This window comes from Pimephales promelas, chromosome 21 (assembly GCF_988280905.1).
Source record: "Pimephales promelas chromosome 21, fPimPro1.hap1.1, whole genome shotgun sequence".
Lineage (NCBI taxonomy): Eukaryota > Metazoa > Chordata > Actinopteri > Cypriniformes > Leuciscidae > Pimephales > Pimephales promelas.
In genome coordinates, this window is record NC_142789.1 from 27,511,039 (window position 1) to 27,517,521 (window position 6,483).

The 6,483-nt window shown below is 36.9% G+C and overlaps 1 long non-coding RNA gene across 1 annotated transcript; it reads left to right on the forward strand.

The window, feature by feature from the left end:
• Positions 1–358: 358 nt before the first annotated feature.
• Positions 359–4,047, forward strand: LOC120480327 (uncharacterized). Its single transcript, XR_005623082.2, has 2 exons — positions 359–429; positions 3,289–4,047. It is a non-coding gene; the product is annotated as an uncharacterized LOC120480327 (long non-coding RNA).
• The last annotated feature ends 2,436 nt before the right edge of the window (positions 4,048–6,483 follow it).

Consider the following 6,483-nt stretch of genomic DNA (forward strand, 5'->3'; position numbering starts at 1 on the left):
CGTTTTAAATTAACATCTCTCAGTGAGGAGGAATTGCTCTCGCCATTGTGAGAGGGGAAAGATAATCTTCGCTGGTGGCAAAGTGCCCAAACTTAGGCTTCGTGGGAAGTCCACACTCCCTTCCCTGACATCTGCCAACGACTGCCTTCGACGACACCTTCGCCTTCTCCAAAAATGTATGTTACTTTAAGGAGTTATTTCTACCTCATGTGGTGCTTCAAAACTATTTTCATTGGCATGATAACAAGTTGCATAATTTAGGGAATTACTGATGTCACAAACGGTGCAGGATGAGATTCAGATTAGTGGAATAAAGTGTTTTAATTGCTTGTTGGTGTCTATTTTTTGTCTTTTACAGAGTGAAACCCTGCAATATCAGTTATTTTAAAAAAGGCCTGCCCTGGAATGAAGAAAGTCTCACTATCTACGGTATGTAAAAATCTGCATGATCTACTAAGAGACTCGAGAATAGCGTTTAAAGGGATAGTCCACCCTAAAATGAAAAAAGAAGATATTTTGATTATGTTTTGGTCACCACTGACTTGCAAAATATGGACAAAAAAACTACAGTATGCACTGAGACATTTCTCAAAATATATGTTTTATGTGTGCACAGAAAAAAGAAAGAAATGTCAGATTTTCTTTTTTTTTTAAGTGACCTATCCCTTTAAAGGAATACTCCACTTTTTTTGGAAATAGGTTCATTTTATAACTCCCCCAGAGTTAAACAGTTGAGTTTTACCGTTTTCGAATCCATTCAGCCGATTTTCTTATATTTAGAAGACTATCAGTAACCAGACAGTTTCTGGTCTCATTAACTAACATAGTATATATTTGTTCCTACTATGAAAGTCAATGAGACCAGAAATGTTCTGGTTATTCTTCTAAATATCAGAAAATCGGCTGAATGGATTCGAAAACGGTAAAACTCAACTTTTTAACTCTGAAGGAGTTGTAAAATGACCCTATTTCCAAAAAAAGTGGAGTATCCCTTTAAGCACCAAATGCACGTTTTATGCATTTCAGCTTCTCAGCCTAACTTCTACCAATCTATAGAAAAACAGACAATAATAATGTGCATTTAAATTGTGCATCATTCATAAATTGAGTCATGGAACAATTCATTCGCTCAAAAGATCCATTCAAAAACAATTCGTTCTTCCATTTAGACTTGAAAGCATGTTCCATCAAATTCTGACCATCATTTTATAGAAATCAGACATTTACACAGCTGTGAACCCAACATTTCCGAGACAAACAGATTTGATTCCTCTCATATCGCTCCTCATGCCCCCTTCAAGCCGAACACTTTTTCAACCTCTGAAACCATTAGTGAGAATTTATCACTACTGAATCCTGCAATAAGTCACTCGGCAGGCTCCGACTTGCCAAGTCCTACATTTCCTAACGTGTCGGGGCCTGAAGGAGTGCAGAGGCCTGATAAAACTCTTCAAAGATTCCTTATTCCCAGAAAAAAGCAGCGAATGCAAGTGTTCTCCACATTATGACTGCTTGGAGACGTGATATTCGTGTCTGTTGGAGAAAGTGTCGCACTGGTGTGTTTCACTGTCTGCCGTCCCCCTCCCTTTCTTGGGTATTATAATGATGTGTCCTTGCCAGGCCAAATTAATGCCGGTTAATTAGTGCCTGACTTGCAGCTAACAAGGTTTTTGTTAAGGCTGCTCTTGACACTAAATGCCCGTTTTAAGCTGCGGACGCTGCCAAGTTACTCTGCCAGGAAACAGGAAATGGATCAGGACTTCAAGTCACCATAAAGCAACAGTAGAACGGTTCCCAGGGCCACACTGGTCTCCCGGAGAAATGACATCACCTCTGAAAACAGCCCCCCAACACGGCGATAAGAAGAACTGCCGTGATCACAGCCAAGACGACCGCACCATACATCAAGAGAAATCAAGAAAAATAACTTTACATTGCAAACTAGAATGAGCTCAGAGGTTCACAACCATCCGATTTATTGTTATAAATCAAGACAAAGGTGACGGTTAATTAGTGTACAATTTCCTCACGTCATAAAAACAAGCAAAAGAGTTGTAATAAAATTCTATAGGGCATTGCACCAGAATAAACATTAAAATGCACAGTTTTGAACGTTTGATGTTGGGTTGCGCTTTATTTCGATGGTCCACTTTACTGCATGTCAACTATCCCCGTTAGCTGTTAGGTCAGGATTCGGGTTAGAAGAATAAGTTGACGTGTGGTTGCAAATAGAGGGTATGCGAGTGACGTCACCGTCGGCCGGAGTGCCTTAGGTTACTCACAGTGAGTGGCAATTATATATTAATAATAGGGCTGTGCAAAGATTAATTGCGATTAATCGCATCCAAAATAAAAGTCTGTGTTTACATAATATATTTGTGTGTGCTGTGTATAATTATTTTATATATATAAATACATATGCATGCATGTATATATTTAAGAATTATTTGCGCTTAAATTCTGTGTGTGTGTATATATATATATATATATATATATATAAATACAAAATCTATATTATATAAATATAAATATTTTATATATGAATAACACATTTTCTTAAATATATACATGCATGTGTGTGTATTTATATATACAAAATAATTATATACAGCACACACAAATATATTATGTAAACACAGACTTTTATTTTGGATATTTTTGCACAGCCCTAATTAATAATTATATATTTTATATATTATATATTAATAATTGCGGTCCCTGTATTACTGATGAAGGTGATTTCTCTCAGTTGAGATTTTTCTCAAAGAATATGAATAGGTCATATGTTGTGTGCTCTTGGCAGTGAGATCAGCACAGCTTGCAAAGTGTTTCCTCCTTGTAAAAGGTGTGTGTGTGTGTGTGTGTGTGTGTGTGTGTGTGTGGCGGGGGTCATCAAAACCCCCTTGCTCTCCATTACTCTTTAACTAAACTGAGATTTTTCCATCTCTCTCCTTTTATTGATTGCATGTTGATATATTCATTATAACAACAGTCACTTTGATGATAGTAAATGCACCATGTACTGACAGATTTGAGAATCAGCTCAACCAATGGCGTGCAAATGTGGAGTTGTTGTTGTTTTATTTATTTTTTTGCAATTCGATGACAGTATTTGTGTGGGAACATATTTAATTTTTTAATGCATTGAGTGATTGACTCATTACATTACACGGTTACTTGCCACCCTGACAGTTCTTACGCAAGAGCATCAAATGCAAGAATAGAGAGCGTTCAGCCTGGCTTGTTTCTACCTAAACACCCATTTTCTTTTTCCTCATTCCCCACCAGGACATGCACAATAAAACCCCAGGACTATTCAACCGGATGTGGAGAAGCGTTCGCGTCAGTGCAGGTGTGTGTTCAACGCCTACATGATCCACATGCACAACAGAAGTCCAAAGGGAAGCTTTGTTCTGTGCAGAGGGAAGAGCTGGAGAAGGTGCTTGGAATGATTTGTATTGTTGCCTTTTTTAACAAGCTTGATTTGGAATCGATTCTAATTGAAGCCATGAGTCGCTGGTGTTTTATCCTCAGCTGCTGCTTTTTGTGATGTTCCAGCCAAGTTTGCGACTTGACAGCTGGAATGAATTTTTTCTGGGTTGCCGTGTAGCTTCAGTTCTCTGAGGTTTCTGTTAGAGCAACAATGTCTTAAGCTCTTTAAATCCACTCTGACACATCTCATCTCAGGTTTTGCTTTTTCATGATGAATGGAATTATGAGACAAATAAACACTTGAGAAAAGAGCCAAAAGGAGCCAAATATAGATCATCCACTCCTGCTGCACTACATTTACACAAACTTGGCAGTCGGATTGAGTTTAACGCTAATGATTTTATCCTAGCGCTGCAATGAAGAGCGCACTAATGGACATTTTGGTAACGCTTTATAATACAGTAACAAATCACTTTTAAATCATTTATAGTTATCAACTGTAGTTACACAAAAAGGGAGTTCTGCATTCATTGTCACTTTAATTAGCTCATATAAAGAGTTAGATATAATGCTTTATTTGCAACTTATTAACTGTATATAGTCCTCACTTTAGATTAGGTCACAGAAAATGAGAAATTGTCATTAATTAAAGTGTTTTTAACCAACATATTCAACAAATACATTAAACACACACAATGCTTTTTTTTACTGTACAAACTTGTACATTATGTCCCCTAACCCTACCTATTATTTTTTAACAACGTGACCTAATGAGTATTTGTATGTATTTCATATCGATAACATTATGTTATTAAGTGGTTATGCTTGTGGATAGGTTACTAAGTTGCTAACAAAGCATTATCCAAACTCTTTACATGAGCTAATTAAACAATTATAATTTGTTAATTGTTAATAATTGGTTAATAATTAATAACTTTGCACTGTAAAAAAAAAAAAAAATCCGTTAAATTTATGGGAAAAAAACTGGCAGCTGTGATTACCAGAGTTTTCCTGTTAAAAAAACGGTAGCAACATTTTAGGTTCACAGTTTCAAACCATGATTTACTTAATCTTGGTACTTTCTATCCATCTACTTATTTGACCTATAAGTCATATTATAAAAGCTTGTATTACATGACTGAGTAATGGAGCTTAACAAATGCAGTCAACACTACAACAACAATGGAATGATATTATATACTTTTTTCTTCACTATGTTGTATTAAGAATTTAAATGATGTTACTTGTTGGGGGTGTCAATTTATTTTAATTTTATTTTTATTTATTTTTTTTTTTTTTGGGGGGGGGGGGTTGTGAAAAATATCAGTAACACATAATACAATAATACAATATTTACAGATCATTTATCAGTTTTTAGTTAATTAATAGCTTTTAAACTGTAGTTAATACGACCAATAAACTGCGTCATGATTGGTTGTGTTATGCTCAAATTGCATTGCTCAAAATCCAACTAAAGTATTACTGATCATAATATTCAGGTTGTACTTTCTCCAGATCAGCTGTAGTTGCAGTGGAGGGACGTTCTTGAATGTGAGAGTGAAGGAGGGGGGCTGGTCCGTACTACGGTCCCTCTAGACTGTGGATCTGGTTTATTATGGGAAACAAGCCCTTCCTAGCCATAACTCTTCTCCAGTCCTCTAAAGCTTTGGCTGCCCGTTTACTGCCCTGTCTGCCATTGTCTGAAAGGTCACTGAGAACCGTTTCCATGAGGAAGGAGCCCCAAATCCCTTATTTATGGGAACTTACACATTGCTTAGGCTCGACGGAGCGGTAGCCCTTAGTAACCGTGTCCCATTGATCACTGTATTGGAAATGCATTGTGGGTAAAGGAATGTCAGAGCGTACCCATACACTGCGTCAGGTTCCTTAAGGGAAGAGGTGTTTGTGCAACCGTAAATCCATACGTCAGCATCCTGAAGTCTGAAATGTCTGTGTTGATGGATTTGTGCTTTGGACGTTTGATTGAAATAGTGTCAAGATGGGGGGATGTTTCGTTTGCTTCAAACAAGGACAAAACTTTGTGCTAATAGAATTTACTACTTAAAGGAGTAGTTCCCTTTAAAAAAAAAAAAAAATTTGCTGATAGTTTACTCACCCCCATGTCATCCAAGATGTCCATGTCTTTCTTTCTTCAGTCGAAAAAGAAATTAAGGTTTTTGATTAAAACATTCCAGGATTTTTATCCATATAATGGACTTCAATGGGAACCAAATGGTTCAAGGTCCAAAAGGCAGTTTCAGTGCAAACTGCAAACTTGTTCAAAGGGCTTTAAACGATTCCAGACGATAAATAAAGGTCTTTTTAAGTGAAACGATTGCTCTTTTTTTTTTTAAATAACAAAGTTTAAGTTTTATAAGATCAAACGCTCGCCTTGCTCTGTTCTGTGGTGCACGTTCGTGACTCTCCTGTTCGAACTCGTTCAACAAAATGAACTAATCTTTTTCTGAATCAATTCGTTCGTTTCTTTTGCCGAATAAACCAAATGACTCGGAAAAAGATTTGTTCATTTTGATGAACGAGTTCGAACAGGAGTGCGTTACAGAACAGAGCAAGGCGAGCGTTTGAGCTTATAAAACTTAAACTTTGTTATTTATGTATAAAACGAGCGATCGTTTCGCTTGATAAGACCCTTATTCATCGTCTGGAATCATTTAAAGACCTTTGAACAAGTTTGCAGTTTGTACTTAAAGTTTCTTTTGGACCTTGAACCGTTTGGTTCCCACTGAAGTCCATTATATGGAGAAAAATCCTGGAATGTTTTCATCAAAAACCTTCATTTCTTTTCGACTGAAGAAAGAAAGACATGGACATCTTGGATGACATGGGGGTGAGTAAATTATCAGCAAAAGTTTTTTCAAAAGTGAACTACTCCTTTAACAGTTCGACGTTCAGCCATTATAAAAAACTTGATGCCGGCACTTTTGTTACCCCTCTCTTTCAAGCGTGGTCCTCCGCAAACTTTGTTTCAAGGGCTTGGCCCTAGCCCTTAATCAAAATGAGAATTGGGACACCACTTCCCCTCACATAAAC